A 15,191-nucleotide genomic window follows, 5' to 3' on the forward strand; every position below is an offset into this window, starting at 1 on the left:
ACTTTGCAGATGTATCAGCAACTGTTGAAATGCATACAAATTTTTCGATACAGAGCAATCCTAACTGACTGACTTTGTGAGCATACCTATCAGTTAGAACAGGCATTAATACAATCAATTTCAACTTCACATTTCAGGACAAGAAATCTATGCTGTATCTGTAGGATCAAGAGAGACTGAGAAGGCATCCATGATCAAGCTATCTCCAAAGGCAGCAACAGCAAAAAGGAAATCACTTCTGTGGTTGCAGGAGCAAGCATAACAAGGCATTTTATTTCTATAAAAGGTTTGGTGAGAGTTAATACTGAAGTAGATTTATGGTTATATAGTAGAGTATGTAGTTTATAGTAGAGTATGGATTTTTATGTAGTCTGCAGACATCTAAAAAGAGGCACCAACATTATAAGATATATAATATATATATAGGCTATATAATGCTATATATAGGAAAACAAGCCAGATCTTGAAATGACTGATCTTTATTTCCTACAAATTGAAAATTCTCACTAATTGCATCCTTAACACTGGATTTATCTTCACCTAAAAATAGAGACCTTTTTTCTGTCTTTGACTAAAGAAGCTCTTTTATACTATACTGAGAAAAAACAGTGTAAGGAGAACATCTTCCTGCTGTCTTACAGAATACACTCTTTTAAAATATGTTTTATACTTCATTAAATGTTTGCTGCTTGGACGGATACATACGTAGTAGCATATTACCATTACTTATACCAATATATGTAACTTGGCAAAAAAAAAAGAGGCAACTTAATTGCTTTTACCAAAAGAGAATGGCCCGGCCGGGTGGGAAGGCGAGGTTTGCGGTGCCGGGGGTGGCTGGGCATACCTTGGAAGGAAGGGGTACCTTCGAATCAAGGCAAACTGATGCGCAGCCCCGCTCGGCTCGGCCAGGAGGTGGTGGTGTTTAACCGGCTGCTCGGGAAACGGCTCTGCTACGGCTCCACAACTCCGCCTCCTTTTTACAGACTGCTGCGTGATTTTTATGCCTAGATAATGGGAACATGTATAGGAAGTTGATTTTGGAGGCAACTGGGACTATGCAGTCTTTTGGAACATGGATGTGCTTTGGTAAATAAGTACACTTAAATCCACAACACTCTGCATTAAATCTTGAAGCACTTAAGGATCAGAAATCTGAGTGCTGAGCAGCAACCGATGCTTTGAAGATGTTATTATGTCAAAATAATTTAATGTCCTGTTTTTCAGCTTTGTATGGATGTGTTGTTGTGCTCAGCACAGAGACCTAGCCACTAGCCAAAAACTGGCATCTGCAAATAAACCAGTCTGTCCTCATGACAGAAATTGCAACCCAAGTCTAGGCCAGAATAGAGACACTGAATCTTTTTAGGCTTTTCTGGTAGGCTGCCTGCATGGCAGGCATTGTTCTGTCAGTGGGGCAGTATGTCAATCTTGAAAGTTATTGCTGTATTAATTTGTATTAATATAAATATAAATATAAATTAATTTGTATTAATATATATTAATTTGTATTGAAAATATTGTATTAATATTTCAATTTTTAGGACTGTTTTCCTGAAGGTTTTTTTGTTCAGTTGTCCTGTGCCTCTAAGGAAAAATTGCTTTATTTTAGGGGGAAGGGATTACTATTTGTCATTATAAGCAGAACTGTCAACTCTGTCCATAGATGCAATTATGCAATATTTCCCTTTATGAGGCATTTTGTTGTGGTTGTTTCTGCAAAATTTATTTCTACCACTTGATTGTGGGTTTTTTCTGCACCAGTTGTTTGAGTCTGGCTGAATTTAGCAGTTCAAAGCTTGGCTCTTATAAAACCAAGTTATAGAAAGAAATTCTGCTTTCCCAGGCACTTGATTAAAATACACACACTGGTGAGAGGTTCAAGTGCCTCTTTGCTGTAAAGCGTGGGCTGAACATTTCTCAGGGAAGTTCTGTGTGTTTTGAGTCTCCATTTTTTGCCGTTTTACTCTCCTGAAATTTGGCCTAATGGTCAGATTTTTCAGTGCCTGTTACACAGAAGTTTGTGTGGAAGGGAAGTCATAGTGTATGCATTCCTGAAGGTAATTTGACTCTTTGCAGCCCAGGTAATCAGTACAAACTGTGGTGCTAAGCAAAGAAACTGAGAGTTCAAACATGTCCTGTCCTCTGAATTACTGCAGAAATGATTCCCATTGCTGAAAAAGGCACAGTGACTAAAACTGAGGTGAATCAGAACTCAATGAAGAATAAGATCCAGGGTGGGGCAACATGGTAATAAGAAGAAAATATCAGAATTAGAAAGAATGGACTGAAAACTTGCATCCTTCATGATGTCATCCATTTCAGAGGGATTTGAGGCTCTTGGATTTCCATTCCCTTGCAACTGACAGCTTGTGGGAATGCCAGCTTAGGTGGGAAATGAGAGCCTGCCAGCGTGGTCGTTTACTGGCACAAGCAGCAGGTCCCTTTGCTGACTCCTGATCTGGCCTACACAACACAGCCTGCCAGATGGGAACTGCAGCTTTGTGTGAGCCTTTGGTTGGGAGCAATATTCCAAGTCTTTCTCTGAGGCACTCTGCCATCTGTGTCAGGGAGGGTCAGCCCTGGAGGCCTGGGCACTGCAGGAGAAGGCAGCTGGACGTGCTGGTTCTTCTTCTTGGGGTGTAGGAATTGTGTTCCTGAGACTCCTCACATCCAGAAGGTGTTTGAGAGGCAGGAATGCTGAGAAAATAAGGGAAGTTTGGAAAGTAGGGAGCAAGGGCCATGGCAGAGGGTAGAGGAGCCTGGGAGCATTAGGAGAAGAGCTGAAGCAGCAAGCCAGCAGTGTGGGAGGTTTGGGAAGCAGGAACTTGAGGTTAACATGGGAACAGCGTGGGGGTGTTTTGGTTAGTGCGTGGGGCGGGACCTGGAAAGGAAGGAACAAGATGGACTGCTGGGATGGAGTGTGGGGCTGCTGAGGGGAGAGGAGACCCAGGTCCTGCCCAGTGAGGGCAGGAAACAGCAGGGTTCTGTATGCACAGGGAGAGCACATGAAAGGAGAGGGAAGGGATACGAGGTGCAGCTGGCAGCAGTGATGACTGTGTGTGTTTTCCCCAGGGCAGGGCTGCTGCCAGCTGTGTGCCACGCTCTGCCTGTGGGTTGTGGCAGCTGGGCAGCAGCCTCCCACCACGAGCTGTGTGGCCTTGGGTGCTGCTGAGCTACCCTGCTGTGGCCCACAGCTGCAGCTCCCTGCCAGCAATCAGTCCTTGGTGGTCCACCCCCATGGGAGCTGCACAGGCCTGGTCTGAGCACTGTTCAGAACAGGGGATTTAAAGCAACCAAAAATGTGCAGTTAAAAATAGGCACTTGTTTGTGGGACCTGTGTTACTATTTGGTGAATTTTAAAGGAAAGTGAGCTGAAATAAGAGGAAGAGAGCCTTGCAAGAGGGCTACTGAATAGCCCTGTAAAGAACTGGGTTTATTCTCCTGTGTAGGAGTATCTACGAACTGTGAGTGAGGTAGTGCTATATATGGAACAAAAGCTTAGAGTGTAACTTAGAGTTGATTGTCCCATGGGACTTGTAGTTGAGAACTGACCACAAAAGCTCTGATTCATCTGGAGGTAACTTTGCTGCCACAGGGGCATGGTTAGATTGCTTTTAGGAACTGTCATACATTCCTAGGTTTTGAAAGTTCATAGTATCTTGACTTGGAAGAGCTGCCACTCTAAGTAACTACTACTCTAAGTAACACATCAGTGTTACTTAGGGAATATGAGTAGTTTTGAGGGTAGTCAAAAATAGGAAGAGATTTGAAAAAGAGGGTTTTGATTATTTTCTGCCTCTTCTGAAGTTAACATCAAAATATTAATTAGTCACATGGACACCTTTGGACCTCTGTACCTCTTGTTTCTATGCCCTCCTTTAGAACAAGGCGTAATACAGATACCTCATGTTGTAGAAATGAACAATTAAAAAATGCTGCCACGAAGTACTGATGAAAACCAAATGAAATCCAGTGAGAAAATGAAGAATTCTCTTTCTAAATAGAATTCAAGGAGTCCATGGCAAATAGTGAGATCTACTGATGCAGAAACAGATTATGATTAGCTGATATCAGAGCAGTGTCAAGGACTACTGTAGTCTGGCTTTGTCATGCCACATTGTACTTCCATCCTGTGAACCTAGAAGTTGCCAGCACTTAACATTTTTGTTTCTGAACTGTGATAAGTTTATTTTTGCTGACTGTAGTGTACATGAACCTTTAAAAAGGTTAACTATGCCATAGTAGCTGTAGAGAGAATTCACATGCATTGATGTAATATAAACAAAATGTACAATTTGCATAAAATGCAAAATATGTGCATCACTGTTCCAAACTTTTCTATCCTTCATTCCACTGACAGACTTTCAGACACATTTTCCTGAAGTGAGAGGATTTCTGGAGCATGCACATAGTGGTGAGAGATGGCATTCACCCATCCTATTGCATGAAGGAACTTGTTAAACATTCCTTCTACAGCATGTTAGTCACTACTCGAGCAGCAAGACTGCTTTCATGTGGTTTAGCATCCTGTTCCTGGTAATCAGAGTTTTTGGTAATCAGAGAGTGCTGTCTTACATCCTACAGCTGATCCAACACTTAGAGAAACTGGAAATGCCTCTAAAGATGTTTGCTTTGAAAATGAAACTGAAATGTCTCCTACAGAAATTGTCTTGCATGCCATTACAGTCATTTATAGATGAAGTCAGATTGGATCCTTGGCCAGCAAATGGCACTTTGCAGAGGCTGCTGATAAAAGAAGAGTAGATCAGATGGGCATTTAGAACTATTTTTATCAATGTTCCTATTTATATGTCATTTGAAAGCAAAAATAGTGGAGCTACTGGTGGATATTTCTTTAAACTTAATAAAAACGTATTGTGATATCCATCTTAATGGGAAACCAAGATAACAGGTTGCCTAGGGTATAGTAAGATACCAATTTAGAGATATAGCAAGGATTCTTTTTTACACAGAGATGTCAACACTAAGTTTGGGCTCTGGGATAATTTTTACTCATATTGGCTAAAAATCTATGGGAGAGGTTGGGTTGGATTTTTTTAAAAAAAATTTCTTTCAAATTTCTTCTTGCACTGCCTAAGAGCAGTGCTGTCTACATCTTTTAGTTACAAAGAGGAAAAGCTGCAGTTAATATGTTGTGCTGTTTCATGCACTGAAATGAGGATTTCCATGAGGGTTTTGATTGCTTGTGCTATGCTTCCTATGTGAGAAAGTTTCAGTTCTTTGGTGTAGTTATCAATCTGAAGTCTTTGCAAAGTTTTAGATCTGGAACATTTAGCACTTTGCTTAGTGCTTTGTTGACTCAGGGACAGCCAATGGATTAGGTTCCCTGAAATTATGGGGATGTTTGTCCTCATCTTGGTCAATCCTATTCACATAATTTGGTGAGAGGGTGTAATATGCTGTCTAATGGAATTTGAGCCTGTACTGTTACCAGCAGAGAGAGCTTAAACAAAAAAGGAACCAATGTCACGGGGAACAAGGTGACATTTTTTGTCAGTGACCATTATAATGGGTATGACTTAATATTATTGCACTATCTTTTGAAGGAGGCAATGTGCCTGTAACATGAATTATTGAGATGCATATGCTTTCCTCTGAATTTTTAGTTTGATGCACAGTCAGGGATGTACTGAACTATTTCAGGAGAGATGGAGGCAAGACTGTGTAGACAAATACCTGTTCTTCCTGTGTTAGGAAGGAGAATTTGATCTGAGTTTTTACATGAGGATGAGAAGTCACAGTGGTTTACAGCATACATGAGGATGGACAGCTAACCAGCTAAAGTGAAACAGAAATCTTCTCAGTTTGAGGGCTTGGTGGGTTTTCGAGTTTGGGGTTTTTAGGCATTGGTTTCAAAATTGCCAAGGAATTTGCCAATCAGGCATATAAAAATGAAAACATAAATATAGATCCAAACTGCTGAAAGTAGTGCTGATCCATAGATTTTATCTAGAGACAGATGACTTATGTATCTAACTTCTTTTCCCTTTTCTATCCTTCCTCCCACACCTGATGAAACTATTTAGACTTGCAGTGTTGGAAGGCCACATACCTGAAGCAGCAGTGGGCTTGTTGAAACACCAGTTTCCAGTATTAGTTTTATAGATCCAGAGATGACTAATAAGGAAGTTTCTTCATTCAGTATTCATGGATGACCAATTTTTGCTAGCATGAGGAACAAAGCTGGTATGAGAAGGTCATGTTGCCCAGGGAGCAATTCAAATCTCCAGAGTGAGTCATGACACTGGTATCTTAAGACACAGAGAGAAAACATGGTGCAAAACTCACACAGGGATATTTTTTTTTCTGCCTTTTTAATTTTTTTGAGATATTTCCTGGCAGACTTATTTCACTAGCACTCCTGGTGTCAGTATTTCTAGACTTAGGGCATTTATTTGGGGTGTCCACCTCCCTTTTATTGTAATAGAATGAAGATGGTAGCTGCCTGGTTAAATCAGAATGGTGACCATAAGAAATACTATTGGCATAAATTCAGATGAGTTTTCATAGTACATTTCTCCTTTTTTAGATTCTTTGGTGATTTGAATATACTTTGCAGCAGTGGAGAAGGTAGAGGTGTTTCCTTTGGCAGGCACAGCACAATTACCATACCAAATTATTGCATATCCTGAAATCATACTGATAATGTTAGTGGTCTGAAGGCAGTAAATACACCCCTAGAGTTGTTGTGTACATGGACCACAGTTTGCTCCACATTCTCTCCCAGGATCACTGCTGAAGTCAGAAAGGGAAGGATATTTGCAGCTGGCAAAGCTTTTAGTGGCATCTTCAATTAAGTCAGTGGATCTCTCCTAATTCCATTTCCTGCTGCACTAAAAACTCCCTACCAGTAGATGATGATGCTTTTCAAACCATGAAACCATATTAGAAGTTTAATCTGGATTATATGTAAAATAACAGAATCAAAGTTCAATAAAATCTAGGCTTGGTTTCAGACTAATGTAAAACAAGGCAAAATTAGGCTGTCATATAATTTTAAGGCTAGCCTTGGGGGAGATCTTGTCAGGAACTGTGGTGCAAATTGGTTGAACTATTAGATCAGCTATGTTAATCCTTTTTTTTTTTTTTTTCAGTGAAACCACTTGGGAAATAATCTTCCTTCTCTTTGGGGCATCTGTATGGATGTGAGCAGGGAAACATTATTGGCTTTGAAACTTTAAATCACTGTGAAGTAGTCCTGTCATCAGTTGTATTAATAATACAAGTCATTTTAGTACAGAGTGTTTGGTAGATATTGATTTACTTCTTTTTCAGAACTTGTCAAGCTTTCAGGCAGTATATTTACATTTACAGGGTATTAAAGAACTCTCTGTCAAGCCCAAATAAGCTTCTATAAAAATGTGTTGATTTGAGAAATTCTTTAAAAGTTCCAATTTGTCTATTGGAGAAATTGTAGGAAGTAAGGAGGAAAATTTTGTAATAAGTAGATGTCAGTCTCCTTAGCACAGAAACAGGAAGAGAGGAAGGAGAATACAGAATATGCAGAATAATAGAAGGAAGGAAACTAGGCATGGTTTAACCTACAGGTGAAAGTTAACAATCTGTGTTCTGCTGCAGGAAGAAATGCAAAACTGACCCAATGTTTAGCACACACCCTATGGATATGCTAAACTAGATAAAATGTATATTCACCTCAAAAAAACCAGAACTGTTTCACGGAGCTGTTTATTTTCATTAGAGAAATTGACTTCTATATTTGTATTCAAAGCTATAAACAATATAGCTTTGAATACAAAGATTATTTCCCAAGTGGTTTCACTGGAAAAAAAAAAAGGATTAACATAGCTGATCTAATACTTCAACCAAGCCAGCATGGAGCAGCTTCACTGTGGTTTGCTGCTGTGTAAAAATATATTCAGCAGTGATTCTAAGTTTATTTAGGTGCTAATTCTGTAATAACATAGCCCTTAAGTGCAGTTTTAATAATTTTTACTTTACAATTCTATTTTTTTCAATGTTTTTTTCATTAGGATAGACCTTCACTTGAAGAAACTTCAAGTGTGTCAGTAATTCACTTGGCTGGGGACAAGTCTCTGAGATGTAGAAAGATGTAGACATCCCCTGGGCAGAATGTGAGCAGCCAGTTTGGAAAGCAGCATCATTCACACTGGTAGCAGGAGGATGTGGGCACCAATGCAAGGGCCCTCCATGTCTAAACTCAACATTTGTGTGAAATCTGGAGGTAAGGTGCAGAAACGCTACTGTCTTAGGTTCAAAGGCTGCTTACACTCTTTAGCCACTTAGGAATCCTGCATTTCTGGTTTTATACAGCTGGTCCAGTGAGCAGGTTTGATCTTCCTTTTGCTTCATCTGAGCCTCTCAAAACACAAGACTTGCAGCCAACTTGTGCATGCACCCGTGTTCGGACTCTGCTCAAGCTTGTGAGGAAAGGTGGCAGAGATGCCCTGTATTTGTTTGGTGATCCAATGAAGGCAGTTATTTACAGCTCTCAGCTCTCATGGAAGAGCCAGGCTTTGCTAGGTTAGATCCTTCAGGCAGAGGATTTTCAGGGATTCCATGCAGGGGGTGACTTGGAACCTGGATGCCTGAGATATTGGTAGGGCTTTTATTCTGTCAGGGATTTGCTGTTAAATCCTGGGCTAAGTTATTTACCTCTTGTCCCTGCCCCCCAGGGCAGAGTGGGAACACAGTGGGTAGGAGCTCACAGGCACAGAAGCACTGCCAGTTGCTCGGGCTTCTCTGCAGGAGCACGTAATGAAAGGAGTGTGCTGGGTCGCTCAGCTAAGTCATTTCTTACCCATTGTCGCCTGAAATAGCGTCAAGCGAGCGTGACGCACGCTGCGCTCTGCCCAGGCCCACAGAACATATGTTGGTGTACGGGCTGGGAGCCCTCCATTCCTCTGTTCCTCTTCCCCACCCGGCCTTCCCCAGTGCCTGCTGGCACTCTGGCCCTCGTTTTCCAGGAGGCAGTGACAGAACCAAGGCTCCTGAAGCACACATCTTCAGAGAGCTGCTGCTCACAGGAGAAATTAATATACATCAGGTAAAGCTGCGGCTGTAAATGAAACCTTGGGACTCTTCCTCAGCCGTGACTAATCCTGTGCACACTGTGACTCAGCTGGTGAAGCATTTATCAGGAGAGCTCCCAGAGCACTCAGCTATATGCCTGTAAATAAAAATATCTTGTTTTCTTGTAGCAAACAGAATCATTGAACCTAATTTCATCGCCTCTTCCTTACTCCACCAAAAATAAGCCACTATAAATGTTTATAGCCATGCAAGAGAGGAAACATCATTGATAGTAAACACACTGCCTTAAATTCACATGTGTTTAGCTCCTGATTTCCAAGTTCAAAATCTTAAAGCTCTGGAACCTGATTGACTCCAAATTATTTTGTGAAAATGTGCTTTTGGTCTGCTTTGTGGTTTATGAGCTGCATGGTGATGAAACCAGATGTAATTCATCAAGTTTGCATTATGGGTAACCTGTGTATGTTGGCTGAGGTTACTTAGAAGAGACTGTGAAACTCACAGGTTTTTTTGAGGGACATGGAAACAGAACTTAAAATAAGTATATTATTCATAGTTTGGTTACCCCACCAAAAAAAAAAACCCTGCTAAATTCTAGTCTGAATCCAAACTTGACATCTGATTTATCACAAATTCCTGTAAAGCTGTTAGGTTTATTATACTTTCCCATATTTCATTGTGGTTTTGTTGACTTTTTGGCTAAGTCAACCCCTCAAATCATAAGTGCAAATTTTCTTTCTCATTTTAGCTCAGTTGTAGCATTTACTGCAAATTGTTATTTAAGGCTACATCTTGAGCTTTGGAATTGTTTTGTTGTTTATAAACTGCACCTGCCCCAAGATCTTTGTGCATAAAATGTAGCAACCTCTGCTACTGCTCTGGGAGTATTGCTGTCAGTGCAGCAGCCCTGGTTGTAATAAGGATGCTTTTTTTACAACTCTTATAACCCTAAAGTGTGGCATTGTCACCTTTCATGTCAACTAATACAGCCAAACCTGTTTATTGTATTACTGTGTATTCTGCTGGAGTCCATCATCCTTTTTTACTCATTCTCATTCTTACTCATTCTTTCATGACAAACTTTTCTTCTTTGAATACAATCGATGTCTTCAGAAACTGAGCATTTTCAATGTTCTAGATAAATGTTTTGTTCACTATCATATGGCTGGCTTTGAAGAGTCTGTTTAAGAGAACCTTTAAATCAAATATGTCCCAAATAACCCATTTTCTAGCTGTTTGAAATCAGGAATAAGCAAACAGCAGCTGAGTACAAAAGTTGTGTTTGAGCTTTGAGGGCTGCTATAAAAACAGTATTTTACATGTTCTGCATTTTTCCTGTTTTTTTAGTTATGGGTAGCATGAGTGGATAGAAACAACTTCAGTTTATATGGTGATAAAATTGCTTGCTGTGAAAATGTAATTACTTGAAAATATCTCAGTCGTGCTTCTCAGTTGTGCTTCTCACTTTTGTTGGAGACACTGAATCAAGCTATTGGGCAGGATGTGATCAGTTGATCCTGGAAAACAAAGCATCTCAGGGTGTCTCTTCGTTATTTAGACTATTTGTCCTTAGGTCATCTGGATTATTCCAGCTGGAATATGCAGTAGGTAAAATTTTACAGAGGGAGCCTTTTGCTAAATGTGAAACAGATGGGAGAATCCTAGCTTGCATCTCAGTGGGCAGGAATTTGTGTGTAAAAACTGCATCAGTTTTGTCAGACCACCTTACAGGCAACAAATAGTTCCAGGGCTAAAGCTGGTAGATGGAGTTATACCAATGTTTAATGTAATCCTTAGGTATAATACACCTCTCTGTGTTTCCTTATAACATCTTGCCTGAAATCAGCCTAGTTCTGTCTAGCAAAACTACTTCATTTCTTAGACTTGTTCTTGCTGTAGATTTGTGTCATCAGGTAAGTACCCACATGGCACTTGGCATGAGAATGTCCTTGCAAATTAGAAATGCACCTGCAAATCCATTTTAGAGATGCTGAAATATCTCACTGCATGAAGCTGACACGTATTAAATCAATTTAGCATATGTCAAAGCAGGGAAAATGCAATTGCAAGTTCTTTCTTCTTTTTGTGGTGTTCCTGCCAAGGAGCCCAGCTGGGTGAGTTTGGAAGATGGCACAGTGACACCTTGGGGTCTCTCTGCAGTGTGCCTGTCACACAGACACCTTGCTTGTCAGTTCTTCCCCCCACCCCTCAACAGCAGTTGCAGTGGTCACAGCTCCCCACTTTTCAGTTATGGTTCATTACAGGACAGGTAAGCTGGCAGATTTAGCTCACAGTAAAATTCCTTTGGATGGTGAAAAGGTCAGCGGATACTTGACAATTAAGAGTTTGGTTACTGTGAGAGGAATAAAATGCCCGGGTTTTTCACTTTAGAACATCATGTAATTCTTGCTGTTTGCTTTTTGAATAGTGTGTCATACACCAATAGCACCTGCCAAATACCAAGCAGGCATTTGAGTTATTTGTGTCATCATTCTCAGTGGAATAAATGGAAGAGGCTTGGGTGAGAGCATACAAGGCAGTCTTCATACATCAGCCTGTCTCTTTGCAAAGCAGCTGTGCATTTAATGGGAATATAAATGAGAAGTGGCTGATAATTAGGCTGCTGGATGTTTTAGCATTATTATTGTTAATTTCTAAAAATCAGCTAGATAATCTGGAGACTTCTCTTGAGAAGCATATATTTTTGCTTTTTAATATCCTAAGCAGGGTTTCAGCTGGGTGACATGGTAAATTACAGCTCCTGGTAGGAAGTGGGTGTCAGAAGGGACTTAAGAAGAGTCCCTCAGAGATGAAAGGAAGAGGACTGTGATGGGAAAGATCAATTTTCTCTTTGCTCCCTCCACCCCTGAATCCAATCATGCAATCCTTACATGAGTTGTTACTGATGTGATTTATATGCTTTTTGTAGTGGCTGTGAGAGTAGGTATGAAAATTGATTTCTGTGGCAATCCAGCCTTACTCGCACTTGGAGACAGGCTGTTGCATGGTGCTAGTTCCAGCCTTCCCCATATACCCAGGCAGCCTCTGCTGTCTTTACCCTGCAAAGCATTCCAGATCATGCTTTGCTTCCCATAACCTCCATCCAAATCCCTGGGCCTTTTCTACAGCATTCTCAATGAAACACTAACAATGAGTGGCTTGGGAAAGCAGTTGTGTGTTGGAGCTGAAAGCTGTGCCAAGTCAGCAAGTTTGTGCGTGGCTGCCTGCGCCTCCTTCCTGTGCCAACACCACAGGCATTCTCTTTTCCTACACTGTCAAACACAGAGGTGGCCTAGTGCACTTGCCACTCTGGGGGGTTAATTATGGAAGAGAGATGGCAGTTTGCTGCAGCAAAATTGAAATTGTTTAAGGGTAACAGGGAAAGATTCCTTCTGCCCTTTGCAGCATGCTTGAGAGGAGCAGTACCTCACCTGGTTTACAAGAGTAAATTACAGCTTGTGTTGCTCTTTAGGATGCAGCAATAACATCTTGAAATACTAGATCAGGGACACTGCTTCTACAACATTGCCTGAGATGAAAAGGTGTGAAAACTGAGATTAATTCTTAGAGATTTGTCCTGCTTCAGCTGAGAATATGGTCCCTATGCACAGGCATCTCTGTATTGATAGAGCTGTCTTGGAATGTGAATTTAGCTCTGAGTGACGGCTCTATACTAAGGACTGCCCAGATGGTGAGCTCTCATAAAGCTTTGCTCCTTTTCCTCTCAGACCTAGTTGTTAGGATCTTTTGTATCCTCACATGGTCAGGCATGAGAGCAATGGCTGCCTGACAGCAAGGTGAGGGGCAGAAGAAGTGGGATGGCTCCATAAATGGAGGAAAAAGAGGCTGATTCTTACTGTCTTTTCATAGATGAGCCAGTACTTGCTGCCAAAAGGAGGATCCTGGTGTAGTTGATCAGGGTTTGTTGTGGCTGAAGCAGAGACACTGGCAGAAAGAGAGGCATCATCATGAGTGGGAGAGAGTGGTGCAGTGGCTGAGTAGATCATGGTGAAAAGAGGGAGGAAAGAAAAGCTGGGAGAGTCATCAACATAAGAGTAATGGAGAGGTTAAGAGAAGAATGAAGGGACACCAAGGCAAAGGATGTGACAAATCTATCTGAAGCTCACTCTGTCAACAGTCTGTTGTGGTAAGGTAGTAGCAGCACATCCATTTGGAGCTGAATATTGCCTCAGTAATTGTTTTCATAATCCTCTTTCTACTCTAATACTGCAAATTATGCAAATGTGCCAGGTGCATGCTGGGTGCAGGATGCTGCTCAGAAACCCTCATGAGCATGCAACACTAATAGGCAGCTTTTGTCCAAAGCACAGCTCTTCTGTGTGACTCACAGTCCTGGCTGCTGTTGGAATATGCAGCAGTCTGTTTTGTTTCTCCAATATGCCACCTGATAGCTAAGGTCATGTAACAGGTTCTTGGCACTCTGGAACTGGTATGGAAATGTTCACAAGTGAATACTCATCACCTTCCAGGTCTCATGCTGCCTGCTTTGATGTGGTGGGAAGAGTGCAGTCCCAGTGCAAGGATGCTGACCCAGGAAAAGAGCACCTTAGTTCTGTCATGGATTCTCTTCAGCAAGTCATGGCAACTTGTTCAACTTGTTGTACAGTGGGATCATCCTTTACTGTGGTGGTTTCCTTTCCATCACTATTATCCCTAAGAGCACAACAAAACCATAACACCTCAGAGGTTACTTGCTGGTGGCATGACAGATGCTGTTACTGTTGTGGTATCTGCGCAATTACCTACCCTATAAGGGTGGTGCTAGCTCACTAAAATTAGAAAGAACTGGTGGCTCAGCCCAAAGTACAAACATTGCTATTGTGTGACTTGCTTGTTTTTGACTTTTAGCTAACAGTTGTCCCATTAGAGTGAGGATAATGCATAGCAGATGAAGAGCAGTGATTTTAGTGAATTCTCCACGCAGGTGATTCATGTGTTGTTCTATTTGCTTTTTTTCTCAGTTAAATTTATTGTAAAAGACCAGCTGCTAACCCAAAACATATGCCAGGGAAAGAAACATAAAAGTGCAACGGTACAGAAGTTTTCCTTTTGGACTGTTTCAAAAATGTTTGCTTACAGACAGGAATTCCTGCTGCTTGGGTTTAAAGAGTTGTCTTTTCCACTACCTCCAAACTGATTCACTCTCACTTATGAAGAGAGGCATTTAGCATTCAGCTCCTCCATTTTTCTGTTTCTCTATTCTCAGTGAGTAACTCCAGTGTTTCTTTGGTTAATTAAAGTTTACTGCAGGAGGAGCAGGAGTGGGTTGAGAGCACTGATGAAGAGATGACTAACAAAGTAATCGGCATGTGATTAAAGTGTGGGCTGACAGGCACAGATTAGCCCTCCCTGGACTCTGCTTTTATCTTAGCTCCATGTTTGAAATAATTCTGGGTAATAATATATAGAATTTCTATCCCATCTAGCTTATCACTTTAGAGCAAACTAGACAAAATGACTCAATTTCAAACGATTCTGAGTCAGCTCAGGCTGCAGCCACACATTGTGAGGTTAGGTGACTGACTCCTCTTTTGTTTCTTTAAAATTCTTTCCCTGTGTGAAGTACAGGGGGAGAGGGTTGGTCAGAGGGGAAAGTTGAGGTGGCATTATAAAGCCTCATGACATGCACTGGTGACAGTCATGTCACAAAATGCTTTTATGTCACAGAACATTTTGTGACCTGGCAGCAGCTGAAGGCTGGGGTGGATGTAAAGGTTTGAGTGGTGGATAAATCACGAAGGGAAAAATAAAACTTTTCCCAGAGGGAGAGTCACCACCTACACTTGCACAGAAAGTTGTTTGCTCTATGTGGTGACTCTAACAGATTTTTTTACCAAAAAAAAAGCATTAATTCTTTTTTTTTCTTTTTAAATTATAAGTTTAATTTGTGGGATTACTGACAGCTGTGTGATGCAAGATGACAGAAAGACCTGCTTTAAACATGTCATATTAACACTTCCTCCAGCTACTCATATCCTTTTCCACCTCTGTAATTCTGGTATCCTGTGAGTCTAATACTGAGGCATTACCTGAGCTGCTGTGCAGGTAATAAAACAGTGTTTTGTTTTTTCACCAACATGCATAGAGAGCAGTGAGATGTCTGTTTCCCCTCCCCAGATTCCTCCATCTGCCAC

This window comes from Zonotrichia albicollis, chromosome 7, assembly GCF_047830755.1.
Source record: "Zonotrichia albicollis isolate bZonAlb1 chromosome 7, bZonAlb1.hap1, whole genome shotgun sequence".
Taxonomy (NCBI): Eukaryota; Metazoa; Chordata; class Aves; order Passeriformes; family Passerellidae; genus Zonotrichia; species Zonotrichia albicollis.